This window comes from Medicago sativa, chromosome 7 (assembly GCF_051527215.1).
Source record: "Medicago sativa cultivar Bolivia chromosome 7, Bolivia_mono, whole genome shotgun sequence".
Lineage (NCBI taxonomy): Eukaryota > Viridiplantae > Streptophyta > Magnoliopsida > Fabales > Fabaceae > Medicago > Medicago sativa.
Genome location: NC_140755.1, coordinates 86590297 through 86614196, shown reverse-complemented (window position 1 = coordinate 86614196; position 23900 = coordinate 86590297). Strand labels below are relative to the sequence as shown.

General features: G+C 36.3%; 1 long non-coding RNA gene across 1 annotated transcript; it reads right to left on the bottom strand.

Annotated features, from left to right (window-relative positions):
* Positions 1-21829: 21829 nt before the first annotated feature.
* LOC146909682 (uncharacterized) lies at positions 21830-23608 on the bottom strand. Its single transcript, XR_015020041.1, has 3 exons — positions 23166-23608; positions 22894-23026; positions 21830-22030 (listed from the first exon to the last, which is right to left on the bottom strand). It is a non-coding gene; the product is annotated as an uncharacterized LOC146909682 (long non-coding RNA).
* Positions 23609-23900: the final 292 nt, after the last annotated feature.

Here is a 23900-nt window from a genome sequence, read left to right as displayed (position 1 = left end):
GGTTCGGATCGGGTGAGATCCGTTTGTCCACCCCTAATTTATAGGGAAAATTTGTGAAGATTTTGGTTCATAGAGTGTAACGACTCTTAATCATGAGTCAAAAAATATTGTCATACCCCAAATTTTGACCAATTTTGTTTGTTTTTAAGTTTTTATTCGTATTTTAAACGCCAAGTAATTTCGTTGTTTCAGACGGAAAAATACCTCATTTGGTTACCGAAAGGGACCATTTTATTTACTTTATCATTGTTATTTTTTTTTGGTACTTTATCATTGTTATTTTATCCTATTTTTTTTAATTTATTTGTTTATAAACTTCTTAACTATTTTTATTTCTATTATATGTTATTTCTTGTCATTGTTATTTTTTTTTTATTTGTCAATTAAATAGTATTGCTGTTTTTTATTATTGTCCATTAGTCTTTGTTCTGATCCATTCGTCCAGGTGTCCTAAGCTAAGTGGTCCTTTGGTCCAAGTTACCCATAAATAGGACTGCATTTACAGCAGTCAGAGGGGTCACCAACCAGTCACATCACAGCCGCTGCCAGAAATCACACAAACCCTAATCTTCTTACTTTTTATCAAATTTCGGATCAAACATGTGAAATTGCAAGAAAGCTCAAGAACACTCAAGATTTTTTCCAGTAGATTTTTTTCTTAAGTCGACCGTACACCTCTTTCTTTCCAAATTCATGTAAACACCAACACAACAAAACTGTTTCTACTTCTGCGATTTCGTCAACAATTCGGATCAACACCATCATCATCAAACATATCCAAACCTCCACCGATCCTAACAAACGACAACATCAATGTGTTAGATTGCTTCTTCGTCTGATTCAAACGGTAAAACAACAATTGATCGATCCAGAGAAGAGGAAGAATAGCGAACACTTCCCCGCCTAACAATCTGACGGGAATCGCACCAAGCGTGAAGAAGAAGCAGAGGAGCGGAATCCGAAATAACACCGTTCTCGAAGTTTTCCCTTCTGTTTCCTCCATTTTCAGCTCAGGTATCGCCACTTCCCTCTTTTTTAGTCCGATCTGTGCTTGAATCTACTTTTATTGTGTGTTTTGCGATGCGTTTCAATCTTTCTCTCTGAAACCGTCGTCCTACGTCCAGATCTATGCTTATTTGTCACGTGTATGTTCGAATGTATGTGTGTATGTACTTCCTCTTCTTATGTAATATTTTCTGTTTATAAAGATGAAGGAGTTTAGAGGGAAGAGCAGAATCGTTTTCTATGATTGTTGTGTTTGTGCGATTTGAATTTGAAGGTGAGAAAAACACAAGAAGGGGGGTTGAATTGTGTTTTGAAAAATTCTTCGTTTCTCCTAAAAAACTGAACACACTGATCAGAAGCTAAGTGAGACAGCTTCTGAAGTGATGATCAGAATCTAAATGCAGCGGAATAAAACAGAGAGAGAGAAGAAGAACGACACAAAGCAATTATACTGGTTCCTTCCACAATCCGGAAGTAGTCCAGTCCCCCTTGCACTTCCAAGGAGATTTCACTAAGAGTAATATCTGATTACAATTGCTCAAGCACACAAGCAAGAGACTTCCTTTGCTCAAGCACACAAGCTAGAGACTTCCTTTGCTCAAGAACACAATCAAGAGACTTCCTGCTCAAGCACAACTGCAAGAGACTTCCTAACTAAACAAAATTACACAGAAAATTGTTTAAGGTTGAACACTTGATATACAATCAGAGGTGCTCACAATACAAATCAGATACAGACTCAATGGACTTAAGAATTTCTAAGATATGACTTTGAGACACAGAAATTCTAAGTGAATGCAGAACAATTTCAGCAGAGGTTTGGCACTTGTAAAAATGTTGTGAGTCTTTCGTTCAGCGTTCTTGCATTACCAAAACTCTAAGTCTTCACTCCTTTATATAGAGGTGTGAAAGAGACGTTGTGAAATTGCCAGCACACCAAAGAGTCGTTGTTAAAGCTTGATCTTTCACCAATGATATTTTGCCTGATTTGGTTGTTGTCCTATGAAGAACAAATTTGAAATCCATTCCTTATCCAAAGGAACATCTATGCAGGCGAAGCCGTATTCTGGGGCTGTTTTCTTGTCTTGTAGCGTGGACACAAAACAGAGTAGTGGAGAAGGTGGTTGTACAGTTCGTACAATAGTACAATGTCAACGTTTTCGTCCAAATTGCAAGCACATGCCTTCAAACACCTTTGAAATGACCGTTGCAATGTTCCACTAATTTTCTGCTATGTTTTCGAATCCAACAGACAGCTTTTGCAATGTAGATTCTTCAATCTTTGAATCTTTTGCAAATCCAGTTAATCTTCAGCTTCTGGTGAAATGACTTCTGATGAGGCAGCTTCTGATGATGCAGCTTCTGCAGCTTTTGATGGTGCAGCTTCTTCAGCTTCTGATGATACAGCTTCTGATAATGTGGCTTCTGGACCTCTTGTCTGCAGGAGCACTATTCTTCAGGAGCACTATTTCTTCAGGAGCAGCTTGACTTCAGGAGCGCTTTTACTTTCAGGAGCGTATTGCCTTCAGAATCATCTAAGCTTCATTTTCTTTTGCTCTTTATTTGCTCATTCAGAACCAATTAATGATGTAACTTTTTAACTGTGGTCCTGTACACTTGAACAAATATTAGCTAGTCCAATTTACAATTTTTAATACCTTGTTATCATCAAAACTCTTTAAGGTTCATTGTTAAACGCATTTTGTTCCAACAATCTCCCCCTTTTTGATGATGACAAACAATAGTATTTAAAATTGATCAATTGTTGTTAATCTAATTAACAAGTTGACCTTGGGGTTCTGAGGTTTGTAAGCTCAGAGTCTGAGGTTTGTAAGCTCTAACTCCCCCTGAGTCTGATAGTTTTTAAGGTTAGGTTTGTAAGCTCCCCCTAAGTTCTATCCAGGTTAATTAAATTCATTTTTCGCACAATAATATCAGAGCTAAAAAAAATTGAAAGAATTGACTTATAGATAAGAAGAATGGTTCAATTAATTTTTATTTGAAATTTGATACTCCCCCTTTTTTGATACACCAAAAAAAAGGATAGAAATTTTCAAATATTTTCAAATATTAATTAATGGGGCTCAGAGCCTTTAAATACTATCACATATACTCCCCCTTTTGTCATTAGCAAAAAGACATAAACAAAAAGAAGAGATGAGAAAAACATAAGATTAAAGGTTCAGAGCATAGTTCAAATTATTTTAAAGCATTTTAACCATCTTCAAAGATTAAATAAACAAGCATAGCAAGCATTATTATCAAAGCAAATAATAACACACAAGGTATAAACAGTTAAAGATTTTCAGAAGCAGGAAGAATTCAGAAGCTTATAATATAAGAAGCGAAAAGAAATCAGAAGCAGAAATGAACATAGAATATCAAAAGCCTAAAAAGACAAAAGAAAATAAGCTAAAAGTGTGCAACTATGGGTTTGGCTTATTTCTCTAAAATCTTCTTCAGAAGCTCTTGAACATCAGCATACTTCTTGTCCATATCTTTTCTGTAGTTGTCTTCTCTGATCTTGGCTTCTTGCATGTCAGCTTCCAACTTTGATATCTTCAGCTTCTGCTCTAGTAGCTCTGTTTCCAGCCTTTCATTTTCTTCTTTGAGCACCTTGTTCTCCTGAGCTAGAGCCAGGTTAGGTGCATCAATCTTTTCCAGGATCTCAGAAGGAATGATCAGATGCAGCTCCTTAGGCAGGAATTCATCAGGTTCTCTGCCTCTGATACTGAGTGGATTCTTCACCCAAGTACCAAGAATTTCTACATCTTCAGCATTCTCTTCAATTCCATTCAACCAATCTTCCAGCTTCTGCTTGGCTTGCTCTTGAGCCTTAATGCAGGAATCATGCAGCGCTGAAATCAGGTTGATGACCCTTTCCTTGATCCTTCTCCATTGCTTCTGATAGCTTATTGTATGACCCAAGTCATTTCTACCTGCTATCAGTCTGAAAACTTCAGAAGCAATATCTTCCCACACATCTTTTAGTACTTGAGAATCCAGGTAAATGGTGGGAGTTGAAGTTTGTTTAGAGGGTTTTGGAGGGGCTAGGGGAACAATTGGTAGGTTTGATGAAGATTGGTCATTTGTAGTTGATGATTGGCTAGTTGATGGTTGGTCAGGAGTGGGGTCAACTGCCATATCAGAGGCATGATCATTTTGATCATCCTCAGAGTCTGTGTCCATATCACATACACCAGTAAGATGGGTGATCTTGATAACTTGTACTGGTGAAGGAGTTATGGAAGCAGAGGTTAGCTCAGGAACAATGTGTTCAGGAGCGGCAGTTTCAGATGCAGGTTTTGGTATGGGTTGAGTAATATGTTGAGGAACGGTCTTTTGAGGACTTGTTTGTTCAGGAACAGATGGTTCAGGAACAAATGGTTGTTGTTGTGGGGGTGATGAAGTTGTAGGTGCAGATTGAGGGGGTGAAAAGGCTTTATCTGGTAAAGGTTTTTGTTGTGGGGAGTCTTCTAAAACAACTTTATCAGAAGCATCTGCTTCTGGAGTTGTCTCAGAGGCTTTCTCTGAGGTTGTCTTAACATTTTCTGGTATAATCATGTTGAGGGGTTGAATGTTAAGAGGTTGAGGGTTAAGGCGAAAGATATTATTGATGACTCTATCTCTCTGCACAGCCAATTCAGTCAACTTCTCATTGATTATATGACCAACTGGTTCATAAGTGTTTGACTGAGATGGCTTTGTGTTGGTATTGGTTGATGTTGACTGGCGTTTTACTGGTTTTCTAACAAGTTGAGCTATGGGTATATCATCATCAGAATCTGAAGATGATGATGAGGATTTTGAAGAGGGTGAAGGAGAGTCACTGGATATCTCATGTACTACAGGTTCTGAGTGTGTGAAAATATTACCTGTCGTAGAAAGTTCTGAGCAATCAGCTGACTTCATTTGATCATTTTCAGCAATGTCAGAAATTTTGAGAAGTTGTGATGCTTCCGTTATTACCCTTTCTTGAAGTTCAGAAGCAATCTCCATAGCTTTTCCAATAGCTTCTGACACATTAGTAGCAGCTTCAGTCTTCTTAGAAACATGAGGAAAGTCCTTGGTCCTCCTTAATGCTGGCTTCCTCTTCTTCTTTGGTACTACAGGTTGATCAAGAGCAAGACCAATACTCAGGACCACGCTAGAGTTGATGTCTTCAGCTACTTCTTCAATTGATGGCATTGCAGAACCACCAATGTTAAGCTTATCAGAAGTGACTTTAGACTTCTTAGCAGATTTTTCAACCTCTAGGTATTGCTCTGCAGTCATCTTCCTTTTTGACTTTCTGCCTCTGGCTCGTGGCAGAGCACCACCATACATTTCCTCTGGTACTTCTTCCAATCTGATTCTCTCATTGGTTGCCTCAAAGTGTTCCTTGATATAGTACATCTGCACTTCAAGGGGATCCTTCTTGCAGATGGGTGGAAAGTCCTTCATAAGATCAGACTTAACAAGTGATTCACTCAAATCTGTATGGAGCTTGGTGACAACAGGGATCAACTTCATATTCTTGAGGGTTTGTGCATTTATGAACTTTCCAGTTTTAGTATCAAGCAGCTCATCTGTGAAGGCTTCAGCACTGCTTAGCTTGTCCAAGACTCCTCCTTGATAGAATATTTCTGACAAAAGTCTTCCATAAGGTACCCAGGTTCTATTCTGCAGCTGACTCTGTTTCAGACACTATCAAGTACTTGAACATATATTTTGGCACATTCACTTTCTCCTTCTTAATGAAGTGCTGGAGAAAGACCTTCTGTGCCAAATTAGGTTTCTCACCTCCACCACATGGAAGTAAGTCCTCATTCTGAATCTTCAGAAGTAGCTTCTTATCCATGCTCAGATCAGCATACTTTCCTGCTTGCATGGAGTTGTACAGAGCCAAGTTTACTTTCTCTTTCCAGAAGCGTTCTTCAGCTGTACTTGAGAGATCAATTCCAGAGTATTTTCCAGAGGCCTCTCTACGGAGTACAGCTTCTATCTGCCATTCTGCAATTCTTACTGGAATACCACAAATGCTTGACCTGATTTCAACACCTGTAAATGGCTCAAGTCCCATTGCTTCTCTGGTCTTCCCTTCCAGTTCGGGATAAATCAACACCATTTGACTTTCTTCAGCTATAGACGCAGCTTTGTCATAAATCTTAGCTCTTACCCAGAAGTGTCTGACCAATGCTTCGTATGTTGGTCCATTCAACATCTTGAAGTAATGCATAAGTTCCTGCTTTACATAGTAGCTTCTGATCCAACACTCATGGAAGGCGAGTGATTCAAAATCCACCGGATTTTCTATTTGAACTTGTAGTTCCCATTCTTCCAATTTCATGCTTCTTCCTTTGTAGTCATATTCAGGGACCATCCGTGAAGTAGATATTGAAACTTCTTGTTGCGAGCTTGATGATGCCATTTGATGATGATTGAAGAAGATTTAGAGAATTTATGGTTCTAAGGTTTTTGCGCTTACTTCGCAAGAGGTTTGAGAGCAAAATGTGTTTGTTGTGAGTGAGTAGTGTGTGAATTGAAAAAGTGTTTAAGAGTAAAAACGTTTGCAATTCAAAAGAGACAAACAAACATAACATTAATGACAAATTGGGGGCGCGTGAAAAGTACTTTCAAAGCTATTAAATCATCATTGCCATTTTAGTTATACACCAACACATACAGGCCACGTAAGAAGTTCACAGAGTAACTACCAAGTTAGTGGGCCAGAAGTTACTTTTAAAAAGTAACTCCCAACGTTTCCACTAATTCAACTATTCGAAAGCAATAAATCCAGCTTCTGGACTTCAGATGCTGACGTCATCATCAGAAGCGAGTTTTCCTCAGAACCTCAATAAGGAGCTTCTGATGGACTACTGCTTCTGAACTAACTTCAGAACCTAAAATCCTATTCAGGAGCAAGCAAACATCTAATCAGACACGTAGTGCATGTTCAAATTTTTCTTTATAAAATCAAATCTTTCAACAGTTAAAGGCTTAGTAAATATATCAGCCCATTGATTTTCAGTATCAATGAATTGTATATCTAAAATTCCTTTTTGAACATAATCTCTGATAAAATGGTGTTTGATCTCAATGTGCTTAGCTCTTGAATGCAAAATTGGATTTTTAGACAAACAAATAGCAGCAGTATTATCACAATAAATGGGAATACTGTTAGCAATTATCTGATAGTCTTCCAAGTGATGTTTCATCCAAAGTAGTTGTGTACAACAACTTGCAGCTGAAATGTATTATGCTTCTGCTGTAGACATAGCAATAGTTGTTTGTCTTTTGCTAGCCCAGGATATAAGATTATCACCCAGAAATTGACAATTGCCACAGGTTGACTTTCTTTCAATCCTATCACCAGCATAATCAGCGTCACAGAATCCAATTAGCTTATAATCTAAGGATTTCCTATAAAGGAGTCCAAGATTAGTTGTTCCTTTCAAATACCTGAAGATTCTCTTGACAGCAGTCATATGAGATTCTCTAGGATCTGATTGGAATCTTGCACACAAGCATACACTGAATAAAATATCTGGCCTAGATGCAGTGAGGTATAACAAAGAACCAATCATACCTCTATACAGCTTCTGATCTACTTTAGCTCCTTCATCTTCTTTGCTTAAGGTGCACGTAGGGTGCATTGGAGTGTTCATCACTTTACAATCTTCAAGTTTGAACTTCTTCAGAAGCTCCTTTGTGTACTTTGATTGATGAACATAGACTCCATCTTTGCATTGATTGATTTGAATGCCAAGGAAGAACTTCAGCTCTCCCATCATGCTCATTTCAAATTCATCCTGCATTAACTCAGAAAATTCCTTGCAAAGAGATGCATTAGTAGAACCAAATATTATATCATCAACATATATTTGCACAACAAGAATATATTTCCCAAGGGTCCTTCTGAAGAGTGTAGTATCAACCTGTCCTCTTTTAAAATCATTCTTGATTAAGAAATTACTTAGTCTATCATACCAAGCTCTGGGAGCTTGTTTCAAGCCATATAGTGATTTCTTCAGTTTAAAAACATGGTCAGGATATTTAATATCCTCAAATCCAGGAGGTTGCTTGACATACACTTCTTCTTCTATGACACCATTTAGAAATGCACTCTTGACATCCATTTGATATAATATTATGCCATGATTAACTGCATAGGAAAGAAGTAACCTGATTGCTTCCAATCTTGCAACTGGAGCAAACGTTTCAGTGTAATCAATGCCTTCTTGTTGACTATACCCTTGTGCAACCAGCCTGGCTTTGTTTCTTGTTACTTCACCTTGCTCATTCAGCTTGTTTCTGAATACCCATTTTGTTCCAATAATGTTCTTGTGCTGAGGTTTGGGTACCAGATCCCACACATCATTTCTTTAAAATTGATTCAACTCTTCTTGCATAGCTAGGATCCATCCATCATCTGAAAGTGCTTCATCAACTGTTGTAGGTTCAATCATTGAGATTAGTCCAATCATTGACTATACTTGTCTGAAATGTGATCTTGTTCTTCTTGGACTATCTTTGTTTCCAATGATTAGCTCCTCATGATGTGAAGACTTGTGTTTGAATGTGTTTCTGGGAGGATCTGCTTGATGTGAGCCATCTTGTGCTTCATCAGAAGCAGCTTCATCTTGCGCTTCTGATGTGGGTTCAGCTTCTGGACTATCTTCAGACTCAGCTATCTGATCAGGTTCTGGAGTAGCTTCAGGAACCTGTATCTCTGCAAAACTTTCATCTTGCTTTGAAGTTTTATCTTCAAGCTCCTTGTCATCAAATTTAACGTGCATAGATTCTTCAACACAGAGTGTTTCTGAATTATACACTCTGTATGCCTTTGACCTTTCAGAGTAACCTAAAAAGATTCCTCTTTGGGCCTTGGCATCAAATTTCTTTAGGTAGAGCTTGTTGTTCAGAATGTAACATGTACATCCAAATTGATGAAAGTAAGAGATATTGGGTTTTCTTCCTTTAAAGAGTTCATATGCAGTTTTCTCCAAAATAGGTCTGATATAGATCCTGTTTTGAACATAGCATGCTGTATTCACTGCTTCTGCCCAAAAATGTTTTGGTAAATTGTTTTCATGAATCATGGTTCTGGCCATTTCTTGTAAAGTTCTATTCTTTCTCTCTACAACCCCATTTTGTTGTGGTGTTCTAGGAGAAGAGAATTCATGGAAAATTCCATGTTTTTCACAAAAAGCTTCAAATGGCTCATTTTCAAATTCTCCACCATGATCACTTCTGACTTTCAGAATTTTTGATTCTTTTTCAGATTGAATTTGAGTGCAGAAGCTACTGAATACATCACACGCAACATCTTTACTCTTTATGAATTTCACCCAAGTCCATCTGCTGTAATCATCAACAATGACTAATCCATATCTACTTCCATATAAGGATGCAGTACTCACTGGTCCAAATAAATCAATATGGAGTAATTCTAAAGGTCTTGAGGTTGAAACAATGTCTTTGGTTTTAAAAGATGATTTCACAATTTTCCCTCTCTGACATGCACCACAGAGTGCATCTGAATGATAGTCAATGTCTGGTAGCCCTTTCACAAGTTGTAACTTACTAAGCTTAGAGATTAACCTCCAGTTAGCATGTCCCAACCTTCTGTGCCACATCCATTTCTTATCATTCACTGATAGTAGGCAAATCACCTTCTGATCAGCCAGTTCAGAAAAATTGATTTTATAGACATTGTCAACTCTTTTTCCCTTGAACACAATGGATTTGTCTTCCTTGTTGATTACTGTACAGTTGGGTTTTTCAAAAAGCACATCATAACCATTATCACAAAATTGACTAATGCTCAAAAGGTTATGTTCAAGACCATCTACCAACCATACATTATTAATTGAGGTAGAGGAGTTACCAATAGTTCCTGTACCTATGATCTTGCCTGTCTGGTTTCCTCCAAACTTCACATTTCCTCCCTCTTTCATTGTTAGGCTGAGGAACATGGACTTGTCTCCTATCATGTGTCTTGAGCAACCGCTGTCTAGGTACCATGATCTTTGCTTTGACACTGCTCTTAGACATACCTGCATCATTGACATTTTTAGATTTAGGTACCCATTGTCCTATGGGTCCTGGAAGGTTAGTACTTAAGGCTTTACTCTTCACTTCTTGTACCTTGTGCTGTGAGTTGGGTTGCTTCTGATTAACCATCACCTTAGGTTTTGGTACTTCAGAAGCGGTAACTGTCTTCTTCTGAAACTTAGATTTCAGAGCCTCAGATTTTGGTTTCACCAGACTCTGAGGAATAGGTTCTGATCTTTTCAGGATCCTAACCTTTGAAGTCTTGGAATCAGATTTGATCATAGCCTTTGACTTAGAGTTCTTTGGCTTTGAAGTAATCTTAGCCTTAGAACTAGAAGCTTCGGGTTCTGATTGAACAACAGTTTCCAACTCAGCCCCTTCTGGTACAAAGAAGGTTTTCAGACCTTCATTGATGCATTCACAACAAGATTTTAGGTTGGTTTTCTCAAGTTTCACTTCTGGAAAACCAATTCCTCTGCCATTGTTCTTGTAAATGCTATAAATCATAGAAGCTACTCTGCTTCTGTCAATGCCAGATATAATAAAATCTTCAAGAGCAATTTCATGGTTACTTAAAGGTTTTTCATTACACTTTTCTTGTAGCTTCTGACATAAGAACCTGAGCTGATCTTCATATGTTTTACACATGAAGTCAAAGCCCCTAAGTCCTAGTTCAGAAGCTTTCAGATCCAATAGAGTTGATTTTTGCTGTTGTACCAAATCAGCATATTTTTCTTTTAAATCCTTCAACTCATTGGTTCTTACTTCAAAATGTGTAAGAAGTTCTTTAAGTGACTCAACAAGTTCATCTCTGGGAATTTTGGAATATACCTCGTTTTCATCTTCTGAGTCTGAATCTGATCCAGCTTCTGAAGTTGCTGTTGCTACCAACCCAACATCTACCTTTGCATCTTCATCAGCTTCCTCTTTATCAGATCCAGATTCACTACCCAAATCATCCCAGGTTGCCATTAAACTCTGCTTAATCTGCTTCTTGAATTTGCTTGGTTTGAATGTAGACCTCTTTGACTTGTCCTTTGACTTTTCTCTTTGAAGATCAGGGCATTCAGCAATGAAGTGTCCCGGCTTCTTACAGTTGAAGCATCCCTTCTGATCTTCTTTCCTTGAGCTTCTGGAGTTACCCCTTTTGGCGAGAAACTTTATGTTCTTCTTGGCCAGATATTGAAGTCTGTTTGAGAGCATGGCCATTTCAGCAGCATCTGGTTCAGAATCTGAACTTGACTTTTCTTCCTCTTCAGATTCAACCACTTTGAGAGCTTTTGATGACTTGCCTTTGGATGGAAGAGCTATTGATTTACTCTTCTTCGTAGACTCATGTTCATTAAGACTTAACTCATGAACTTTGAGAGAACTAACAAGATCTTCGACACTTAAAGTGTTTAAATCTTTAGCTTCCTCAATGGCAGTCACCTTTGGTCTCCATCTGGCAGGTAAGCTTCTGAGTATCTTGCTTACATGATCAGAAGCAACATAGCTCTTCTTTAGAATCTGTATCCCAGAAACTAAGGTTTGAAACCTTGAGTACATCTCCTCAATAGTTTCATCATCCTTCATCTTGAATAACTCATACTGATGTACAAACAGGAGAGCCTTTGCTTCTTTGACCTTCTTGCTCCCTTCATAATTTGAACAGAGAGAAGCAAACATAGCTTTAGCAGTGGATTTGTCACTCATCTTCATGTACTCTGCTTTGGGTGTGGCAGTGACAAGAGCTCCTCTGATAATATGATGCTTCTTGTAAAGTTTCCTCAGTTCTGGAGTATGTTTCTTTTTATCCACAGCAGCTCCTTCTTCATCAAGGACTAAATCACCAACACCATCTTCCAGAATATCCCATAATTCTTCATCTAGGCTCATGATGTAACTGTAAAAGTTGGTCTTCCACCAAGAGAACTCTTCAGCATCTCCATTGAACTTTGGAACTTTTCCAACACTGGATTTCTTACTATCACTATAATCATGTGAGACATTTTTATAGCTAGTATCACCAGAACCAGTAGGAGGAGGAGTAGACATGTTTTTCTCAGATCTTTGACTGTTGCACGGTTAAGTGTTACACAACAAACCAAGGCTCTGATACCAATTGAAGGTGAGAAAAACACAAGAAGGGGGGTTGAATTGTGTTTTGAAAAATTCTTCGTTTCTCCTAAAAAACTGAACACACTGATCAGAAGCTAAGTGAGACAGCTTCTGAAGTGATGATCAGAATCTAAATGCAGCGGAATAAAACAGAGAGAGAAGAAGAACGACACAAAGCAATTATACTGGTTCCTTCCACAATCCGGAAGTAGTCCAGTCCCCCTTGCACTTCCAAGGAGATTTCACTAAGAGTAATATCTGATTACAATTGCTCAAGCACACAAGCAAGAGACTTCCTTTGCTCAAGAACACAATCAAGAGACTTCCTGCTCAAGCACAACTGCAAGAGACTTCCTAACTAAACAAAATTACACAGAAAATTGTTTAAGGTTGAACACTTGATATACAATCAGAGGTGCTCACAATACAAATCAGATACAGACTCAATGGACTGAAGAATTTCTAAGATATGACTTTGAGACACAGAAATTCTAAGTGAATGCAGAACAATTTCAGCAGAGGTTTGGCACTTGTAAAAATGTTGTGAGTCTTTCGTTCAGCGTTCTTGCATTACCAAAACTCTAAGTCTTCACTCCTTTATATAGAGGTGTGAAAGAGACGTTGTGAAATTGCCAGCACACCAAAGAGTCGTTGTTGAAGCTTGATCTTTCACCAATGATATTTTGCCTGATTTGGTTGTTGTCCTATGAAGAACAAATTTGAAATCCATTCCTTATCCAAAGGAACATCTATGCAGGCGAAGCCGTATTCTGGGGCTGTTTTCTTGTCTTGTAGCGTGGACACAAAACAGAGTAGTGGAGAAGGTGGTTGTACAGTTCGTACAATAGTACAATGTCAACGCTTTCGTCCAAATTGCAAGCACATGCCTTCAAACACCTTTGAAATGACCGTTGCAATGTTCCACTAATTTTCTGCTATGTTTTCGAATCCAACAGACAGCTTTTGCAATGTAGATTCTTCAATCTTTGAATCTTTTGCAAATCCAGTTGATCTTCAGCTTCTGGTGAAATGACTTCTGATGAGGCAGCTTCTGCAGCTTCTGATGGTTCAGCTTCTTCAGCTTCTGATGATAAAGCTTCTGATAATGTAGCTTCTGGACCTCTTGTCTTCAAGAGCACTATTCTTCAGGAGCACTATTTCTTCAGGAACAGCTTGACTTCAGGAGCGCTTTTACTTTCAGGAGCGTATTGCCTTCAGAATCATCTAAGCTTCATTTTCTTTTGCTCTTTATTTGCTCATTCAGAACCAATTAATGATGTAACTTTTTAACTGTGCATTTATGAGGGTTTGTGCATTTATGAACTTTCCAGTTTTAGTATCAAGCAGCTCATCTGTGAAGGCTTCAGCACTGCTTAGCTTGTCCAAGACTCCTCCTTGATAGAATATTTCTGACAAGAGTCTTCCATAAGGTACCCAGGTTCTATTCTGCAGCTGACTCTGTTTCAGACACTCTATCAAGTACTTGAACATATATTTTGGCACGTTCACTTTCTCCTTCTTAATGAAGTGCTGGAGAAAGACCTTCTGTGCCAAATTAGGTTTCTCACCTCCACCACATGGAAGTAAGTCCTCATTCTGAATCTTCAGAAGTAGCTTCTTATCCATGCTCAGATCAGCATACTTTCCTGCTTGCATGGAGTTGTACAGAGCCAAGTTTACTTTCTCTTTCCAGAAGCGTTCTTCAGCTGTACTTGAGAGATCAATTCCAGAGTATTTTTAGCTTCCTCAATGGCAGTCACCTTTGGTCTCCATCTGGCAGGTAAGCTTCTGAGTATCTTGCTTACATGATCAGAAGCAACATAGCTCTTCTTTAGAATCTGTAGCCCAGAAACTAAGGTTTGAAACCTTGAGTACATCTCCTCAATAGTTTCATCATCCTTCATCTTGAATAACTCATACTGATGTACAAGCAGGAGAGCCTTTGCTTCTTTGACCTTCTTGCTCCCTTCATAATTTGAACAGAGAGAAGCAAACATAGCTTTAACAGTGGATTTGTCACTCATCTTCATGTACTCTGCTTTGGGTATGGCAGTGACAAGAGCTCCTCTGATAATATGATGCTTCTTGTAGAGTTTCCTCAGTTCTGGAGTATGTTTCTTTCTATCCACAGCAGCTCCTTCTTCATCAAGGACTAAATCACCAACACCATCTTCCAGAATATCCCATAATTCTTCATCTAGGCTCATGATGTAACTGTAAAAGTTGGTCTTCCACCAAGAGAACTCTTCAGCATCTCCATTGAACTTTGGAACTTTTCCAACACTGGATTTCTTACTATCACTATAATCATGTGAGACATTTTTATAGCTAGTATCACCAGAACCAGTAGGAGGAGGAGGAGTAGACATGTTTTTCTCAGATCTTTGACTGTTGCACGGTTAAGTGTTACACAACAAACCAAGGCTCTGATACCAATTGAAGGTGAGAAAAACACAAGAAGGGGGGTTGAATTGTGTTTTGAAAAATTCTTCGTTTCTCCTAAAAAACTGAACACACTGATCAGAAGCTAAGTGAGACAGCTTCTGAAGTGATGATCAGAATCTAAATGCAGCGGAATAAAACAGAGAGAGAGAAGAAGAACGACACAAAGCAATTATACTGGTTCCTTCCACAATCCGAAAGTAGTTCAGTCCCCCTTGCACTTCCAAGGAGATTTCACTAAGAGTAATATCTGATTACAATTGCTCAAGCACACAAGCAAGAGACTTCCTTTGCTCAAGCACACAAGCTAGAGACTTCCTTTGCTCAAGAACACAATCAAGAGACTTCCTGCTCAAGCACAACTGCAAGAGACTTCCTAACTAAACAAAATTACATAGAAAATTGTTTAAGGTTGAACACTTGATATACAATCAGAGGTGCTCACAATACAAATCAGATACAGACTCAATGGACTTAAGAATTTCTAAGATATGACTTTGAGACACAGAAATTCTAAGTGAATGCAGAACAATTTCAGCAGAGGTTTGGCACTTGTAAAAATGTTGTGAGTCTTTCGTTCAGCGTTCTTGCATTACCAAAACTCTAAGTCTTCACTCCTTTATATAGAGGTGTGAAAGAGACGTTGTGAAATTGCCAGCACACCAAAGAGTCGTTGTTGAAGCTTGATCTTTCACCAATGATATTTTGCCTGATTTGGTTGTTGTCCTATGAAGAACAAATTTGAAATCCATTCCTTATCCAAAGGAACATCTATGCAGGCGAAGCCGTATTCTGGGGCTGTTTTCTTGTCTTGTAGCGTGGACACAAAACAGAGTAGTGGAGAAGGTGGTTGTACAGTTCGTACAATAGTACAATGTCAACGCTTTCGTCCAAATTGCAAGCACATGCCTTCAAACACCTTTGAAATGACCGTTGCAATGTTCCACTAATTTTCTGCTATGTTTTCGAATCCAACAGACAGCTTTTGCAATGTAGATTCTTCAATCTTTGAATCTTTTGCAAATCCAGTTGATCTTCAGCTTCTGGTGAAATGACTTCTGATGAGGCAGCTTCTGATGATGCAGCTTCTGATGGTGCAACTTCTTCAGCTTCTGATGATAAAGCTTCTGATAATGTGGCTTCTGGACCTCTTGTCTTCAGGAGCACTATTCTTCAGGAGCACTATTTCTTCAGGAGCAGCTTGACTTCAGGAGCGCTTTTACTTTCAGGAGCGTATTGCCTTCAGAATCATCTAAGCTTCATTTTCTTTTGCTCTTTATTTGCTCATTCAGAACCAATTAATGATGTAACTTTTTAACTGTGGTCCTATACACTTGAACAAATATTAGCTAGTCCAATTTACAATTTTTAATACCTTGTTATCATCAAAACTCTTTAAGGTTCATTGTTAAACGCATTTTGTTCCAACAGAATTTTGTTTGGGAGATGTAAGGAAGACGTTTGAAAAAGGAGAGAAGTGAAGAGTACGGTCGGGAGAGAAGAGTGAGCGGCTGAGAACTTAGAAAAATTAGGGTTATGTGCTTCTGTGTGTTTAGCATGCTTATATACTTCTACCTAATGATATGTGTGCGCGTCTAGCGAGCTTGTGGTGCGCCATCCTTGTGAGCCGTTAGATCTCTGATCTAACGGCTACTGTTAACCTCTGCTTCAGTTTGTGTGTCGCTTGTCTATAATTCTTTTTGTGCACCATCTCTTTTAACCGTCAGATCTACGATCTGACGGTCCCTGTATTTACTGCCTTATTATTTTCTTTTAGTGTTTATTCCCTTTGTTTTTTATATTCTTGATCTAAGATCAAGTGGCTATGATGTAACTTCCTTGGCATTAGATCTGAGCCATCTGATTAATCAGACGGTTTAGATATGATCTGGATCTAAGCCCAAACTTCCTTTCATTATCACTACAATTTTGCTGCAGGAACCCCATATTTGCTTACTGCACCCCCCTGTTTTCCTTGAAAATTTACTTCATACATGTTTAATTTTAGCAACTTTCATGCATTTTGTTTATTGTTTTTTCACATCATATTTGTCTTATCATATAGTTTACTCATTGATTCAATTTCTATCACATGTATTTTAATTCAAATTAGTCTTCATATCATGCATTTTTTTTCCTAATCCATTTAAGGACTATATTTTTAACTCATGCATTTTTTAACTCATTTTTGTGACTTTGTTCCAAGCCTTTTTTAAAATACTTTAATTTCCATGATTTTTTTTATTGTCTTTAATATTTCAAAAACATTACACCATGCATTTTAATTTTTTTTTTACTCCATAATATCTTGTGTTAATTTGGCTTTAATATTTCAATTTCTACTCCATGCATTGCTTTAAAATTTTGGCATCATGCTTTCTATTTGATAATTCATCCTAGTATGTAATTCATTTAAGTCTCTTATTATCTCGTTATATTTTGTTTGCTTTAATTTTAGTATAATCTCATGCATTTTCTTTTCCTCTTGCAATTTATTTAAATTCCATGATATTAGTGTGTATTTTAGGCATTGATGTAATTTATTTTTGTGCGTTTTTATTTCTTACCTTAGATTGTATCTAGGAGGGAATGTAATAATGTAGTAATTGCACACACCGACACAAGCACCGACACAACACCGCTTTATTTATCGCTTTACGCTTTATTTTATTTTACGATATTACGCTAGTTCACCGTTAGTTTAGAAAAAAATCCTTTTATCTCAAAAAATCAAATAAGTAAAAAGTCAAAAATATTTTCTTAATAAACCTTGGATCCAAATCCAAGATGTTTTTTTTTTCTTTTATTTTCTTAATCAAATTTTTAATGAATCTTAAATGAACTTAGACTAAATTTCTTAATTAAAATGAAACAACCTCACTTCCATTTTACTTCCAAAGCCTTGAGGCCTCTAATCCCCTTCTTAAAACCATTTTCAAAAACAAATTAAAATCAATCTAACCCACCAAAAATATTTTTTTTTTAAGAGCGAACTACATTGGGTATTGATACCTTTTCTTTAAGGGTATGTAGGCAAAGGATTTATTTCCTTCCAAATCAAATAAAAAACAACAAAAACATACTTCCTGTCCCTCCATTCTTTCACTTAGATTTTAAACAATAAATTTCAAATAAATGTAATTTAGCACAAGATAAAGTTAGGTAAAAGGTTTCCACTGAATATTGTGCTCGTTAGGGGTGCTTAACACCTTCCTCTATCGAAACCAACCCCCGGATCCAAAGTCTTAAAAAGGGTTTTAACTCATTTTTTCCCTTCCCACGAATAAAAATCGAGAAGTCCAAAGATTGAAGGTTCAAAACCAATTAATGGATTGACACCCGAAAATCATCGACCACAAATATGTTCAAAGATTTTTACCAGTCATTAAAGCTGGTAAAACCCTTTGAAAAACGTGTTCCATGAGTTACTCTTGTCATCCAAAACTCTGACTTGTTGCGGATTATATAATCCAAAAATTATCAAAGCTTTCAGATTATATAACCCGAAAACCTTTCAGATTATATAACCCGAAAAGCTTTCAGATTATCAAAGCTTTGTAAGGTGAGTGATGTTTCAGATAATACAATCCGAAAATATTATGTACTTGATATTTTTTTGTGGTTCACATTGCACCAAGAGTTTCTGTGGTCCACGATGCCCATAAACTTCTATAAAAAAGTGTGCATATTTTCATAAGAAGTAAAACCACGCAAAAAAACATGAAAATTTATGTCATTGATTTGAACACCAAGCTAGCTATTGTTTAATCCAACAGGGAAAAACCACCATATTTGTTCAGGATTTGCACTGATGTCACCCTCTTCGGGTTGAAGGATCAACAAGATCAAATCAACCATCAACTCGACCACATAGACATGAGGAGGATAGAAGGTGTTGAGTATATATCAATGTCCATCGACTGACTCAGCTGAGATTTTGCGGTTCAGCTGGATGAAGCTCATGAACGACGACGACGTGATAACAAAATTCTTGATCCTTGGTCAATACAATACTAAAAAAAATGTTCATTTAAAGAAATAGATAGATAAAATATCGATCTTCATCTTGCTGTCAAATATCTCTCCGCTGAACATTGCGTTAAAGATGTTTATTTAACAACATAAATAGATAGAAAGTATTGATACTCATCGTGCCGTCAAATATCTATTCATTGAACTTTATGTAACACCCTAAACCCCTTAACGCAATAAATCATGCAAATAATATAATTATTCAAATTGTGTTTTGTTTGCACACTCAGTCATGGATAATTAATCAGTGCAATTTGTCTTATGTTTTTGGTTGCACACTCATTGTTTCTAAGATGTTATGTTGTTTTAATTTTACCCTCTGCATTTTATTTTAACTTTGTTGATTTACATTTCATGTTTGGAACTCATAAAACAATTGGGGCATGTTCAATATTCATTTTCCTTTGAATGATTGAAATTTGTAAGATCCCTAATGCGTGCTTGTTATTTTTGCAATTATGCGGAGCAAGCAATCACTTCTTAGGTCTTGTTTGAATAAACAGTTTAAATAAACGTGTATGGTATACTTTTTTTTATACTAGAACATCGACCCGTGCGACACACGAGTCCAACCAACGAAGAAAAACGACGAATAAGTCATATCGTCTAATTGGGTTTTAATTTAATAGTTCCATAAGGAATATGATGTATTACATAATTAGTATTAAGTTGACATCGTTAGAGTATGACATCATTAAAGTACAAATTAGAGACATGAACAATTTATGCAAACACGTTCTTGGATTTACATGGACAATTTACAAAGCAAATTTTTACTACATTAGAATATATAACTATCTTTGATTTTTATAAACTCTAAATGGGAATGAAGATAGTGGAGGTCAGATGTTTGAGACATGCTAACCTCTAAAACTTAATAGAGGTTACACATTCATTCAACATTAAGTTACTTAAAATAAATGGTTTCAAACATATACATTCAATCATAGTCAGGTGTGCTTTACCATATGACCAACTAACTTACATTAAAAAAGGATAACTAATGATAAAAAGTATCTTGGCCATTTTTGGATTGAAATTCCATATGGATGCATGTTAAAATCATAAAATAAGTTGAACTTTTTAAAACTTGATCATACTATTAATGTATCCAAACTGAGTTGAAATTGTTCAAATTTGAGTATTTTAGATCCTCTAAATTTATATGTAGGTGACCTGCTTAAACTATACATTATGTGATGTCCGATAATTATTAATTTGTAGCTTTGCTTCTATCTCATCCTGTTTGATGTCTTATAACTTTGCTTCTATTTGAACTTATTTAAATTTGGGTATTAACGATGTATCCAAACTTTGTTTAACTTATTTAAATTTTGTTTGCGCTATGTCAGCGCATAAATTTTTTTGTCTTTTATATTTTCTTCTAACACTATATCAGATGGAATAATTTGCAAATACACTATATTATACTGAATCAAAATAAAGGTGGACATATAACTTAACGCAAAAAGACATATTCATTAGATTTTCTGAGGATAAGGAAACATCTTACACGTTACTGAAAACATAAAACAAAAATACATCTCTAAATCATCATTGGTAAGTCTGAGATTAAAAACAGAAATAACTTAAAAGCATATAAGAAAAATACATAGAACTAACCACATCTGAATCTCGTGTAATACAATTAAAATTCGATTTTATCTACAACTTGAAAAACCCCAATTAGAAATTTCTAAAACATGGATTGACTCAAAGAAAATATGGTGTATCTAAAATACCTAAAAAAAAACACACATTTTCTTGACTATGCTGACCCGTGAGAGGGTGAAGATGATTTCTGTTGAGGGGGTTAAACTTTAATAATAAGAGATAAACATGAGCATATGAATGACATTCATTGCGTGACAAAGGGTTAGAAGGTCAAATGTTAAAATTTATTGTGTGTGGTAAAAGAGTATTTAAAAGATTGATCTTAAAGAAGAAGGTCAAACAATTGCATTTAAACGAGGAGAAATTTTTTGGATTTGATGTGAATGAAATTCATTGCGTGACAAAGGGGTGAGAATGTCAAATGTTAGAATTTATTGTGTGGTAAAGGAGCATTTAAAAGATTGATCTTAAATAAGAATGTCAAACAATTGCATTTAAATGAGGAGATAATTTTCAGATCTGATATGAATGTAAAAGTGCATTTAATGAATGGCAAAGGAGTGAGAAGGTAAAATGTGAGAATTCAAAATGCTTTAAGGACATTTAAATGAGAATTTCAAACAATTGAATTTGAAATGAATGACATTTATGGATGAGGAGGTCAAATCTGCGAATTTATTGCGTTGAAATGGGATGTAAAAAGTTAGGTAAAAATTAGGGGAGTTCATATCCTCTCCATTTGGAGAGTAAATGGCAATCTCCCTTTCCTTCCATATCCAACTGACATGTGGTTTAAATGAAAATCAATGGCTCAAATTTAATTTTTTTTCTTCATATTAATAAATAATTAAAAAAGGAAATCAATCCAGCAACCTGTAAGTCTTCTCATTTCTTTAATCCTTTCTTCAATACACTGTTACAATGTCTGCTTAATCCATTGAGTCCTCTTGCATCAAGTTAAATAAAAAGGTGTTCTTCATAATCAACTACCTTGTTAAACAGCTGTTACATGTGCTTCATGATACAAGTAATGTGTCAGAATGAATTCACCCAAATTTATCTCAATCCTCTTTATTATCACAACAATAACCCACACAGGAAAAAGAGAAAAATTGAGGGAGAGAATGAACGAGAGAGGCAATAATAATGGAAAAATGAGATCCACATCAGTTGTAAACCCCAGATTGACTGTTGTGAGCTTCCAACGGACCTGTTCTTCTGCCGCCGCAATTAACAATCACAAACACTGTTGAGCTTTACGGCAACAACAAAGAGTGGACGAGACCCTTGAGCGACCCCCGTCGTCTGGTGAGTATCGTTCAAAAGAAAGGAACCATGTTTTATGGCCGACATAAAAGAATAGGAAGAAGAAGCGAAATGGGATTTCTGGAGGAGAACAGAAAAGTCAGATACGAAGATGAGAGAAGATGGGATCTGAAGAATTTCATTTTTTATTTTTAAAAATAAATGATTAAAGTTGATTATTAAATCTGAGCCATTGATTTTCATTTAAACCACATGTCAGATGGATATGGAAGGAAAGGGAGATTGCCATTTTGTAACGCCCCGGATTTTGGTCCAAGACATTACGCCTAAATCATTTTCTTTTTCTGAAAAACACTACTATTTATTTATTTCATCAATAATGTATATTCTAGCAAAACCTATACAAAATTCTTTACATAATTTAATAAAAATTCTTAAACTAAAAGTCCTTCAAAATTACTTCTAAAATTACAATTTAATCAAAAATCCAATTTTTGTCCCCGCGTACGCTTTCATCATATATCATCTTTGGTACCTACAACATTATATCAATGTAAGGGTCAATTTCCTTATCCAAATTGGTTCATACTCAAAGCACCAGAAACAATGTCATAAAATAGATAATATCAAAACTTATCAATCAAAAAGAATTAAGAAAATACATTCAAGTCATATGCTTCAAAGTAAGGTTCACACACATCTTATTTGCAATAAAATAGTTTTAAGTCAATAATCAGTCACATGTATACAACAGACTCAATGCAATTATGCGTAAGATGCATGCTCTTATAACTATATGATCCGGATATAACCCGCCACACAGGCACCACACAGAAATATAATTGCAATTCCCGCCACTAAGGCATCCACACAGAATATAATTGCAATTCCCGCCACTAAGGCACCACACAGATGCATATGCCATGCATGATCATGAAAATGCAGACTAAAACCCGCCACTAAGGCACCACATAGAATATAATTATAACCCGCCACTAAGGCACCACACAGATATATAATATTAACCCGCCACTAAGGCAAATATTAACGCATCATCAAACACACAATCAAACAATCAAAAGTCAATCATTTCGCAATCTCACATTTTCATCTTTCTCTTTCCTTTAAATTCATTAAAAAAAACTTAACACTTCTTTTCCAACACCACAAAAAAACATATATGCATAGCAGAATAAAATAAATGTCATTCTATATAACATTATCATACACACATCATATAAAATATAACTAAAAGTAAATAACTTTTATAAAAGATTAAATTTTACCATATAAATTCATATTTTAATTGTTTTTCTTGTTAACAGACAAGAATCTCTACCTCTAATTCATAACATCATCCTAGTACTTAGTATGGACGTATGGGGAAAAAGCCCTTACCTAAAGCGCTTTACTTTCTTAACATGACTTCAAATCCCAAATTCGCAGCGGCAATGCGATGCCGGATTCTATCACTTTTTGACCTTAATTGGACGATCAAACAATTGAAAATGAAGCACCGAGCATCATAAACCTACTTGTCAAAAATCAACAGGATTCGACAATGAACGAAGGTACGGTTACAATTCTACGACGATATGTTAAGGGAACGTGAAGATGGCATAAGAATCAAAGTTTCGTAAATTGAGAAAAAGAATAAAATAACTACTTACACGAAAATAACAAGAGGATGAACTGAATTGATAGCTCCACTTGGAAAATTTAGTATGCGAGCATGAACCAAGAATTGATAGAACAATGTGTTTAAAGGTTTAGAAAAATAAACCGAATAATAGTGTGGGAGGGAGAGATCAGCGAGAGTATTGAGAGGATGGAGATTATCAGGGAGTGATTCTTTCTTCAAGGAACAAGGAAGTTAAGAGGGTTTAATGGGATTATATGGCATCACATGTAATTGAAGTAATGGGAATAGGACGTGTGAGCATTTCATGAAATTATGATAAGAGCACTCAATGGCTTTGCTGACTATTAATTGCCAAAAAAAAAAATCAGCAAAAATAAAGGGATAATATCTGCACAGATACACACGTGAAAACCAGGTTTAACTAGGTCTATTTTAATGTGTCGGCATAACTATAGGGACTATCTGATATGTGGGAGGTGGATCCCTTATTTTTAGGAAGGTATACTAATAAGTAGAATAAAATGAGTGGAAATAGGAATGGAGTAACTACCACAATAACCCACGTAATTAAAGAGGTGGACATACATAATCTTTCACTAATTTTACAAGGAATAATAAGAAGGTTGAATTGAGATTCAGGCTCAAGCCTAAAACGCATGGCTTCTAGTGCATAGAGATGATCCAGCAACTAAAATTAATAGCTATTATAATCACAACAAGTAGATAATTTGAATTACATAAACTATTATAATAATTTAACAAA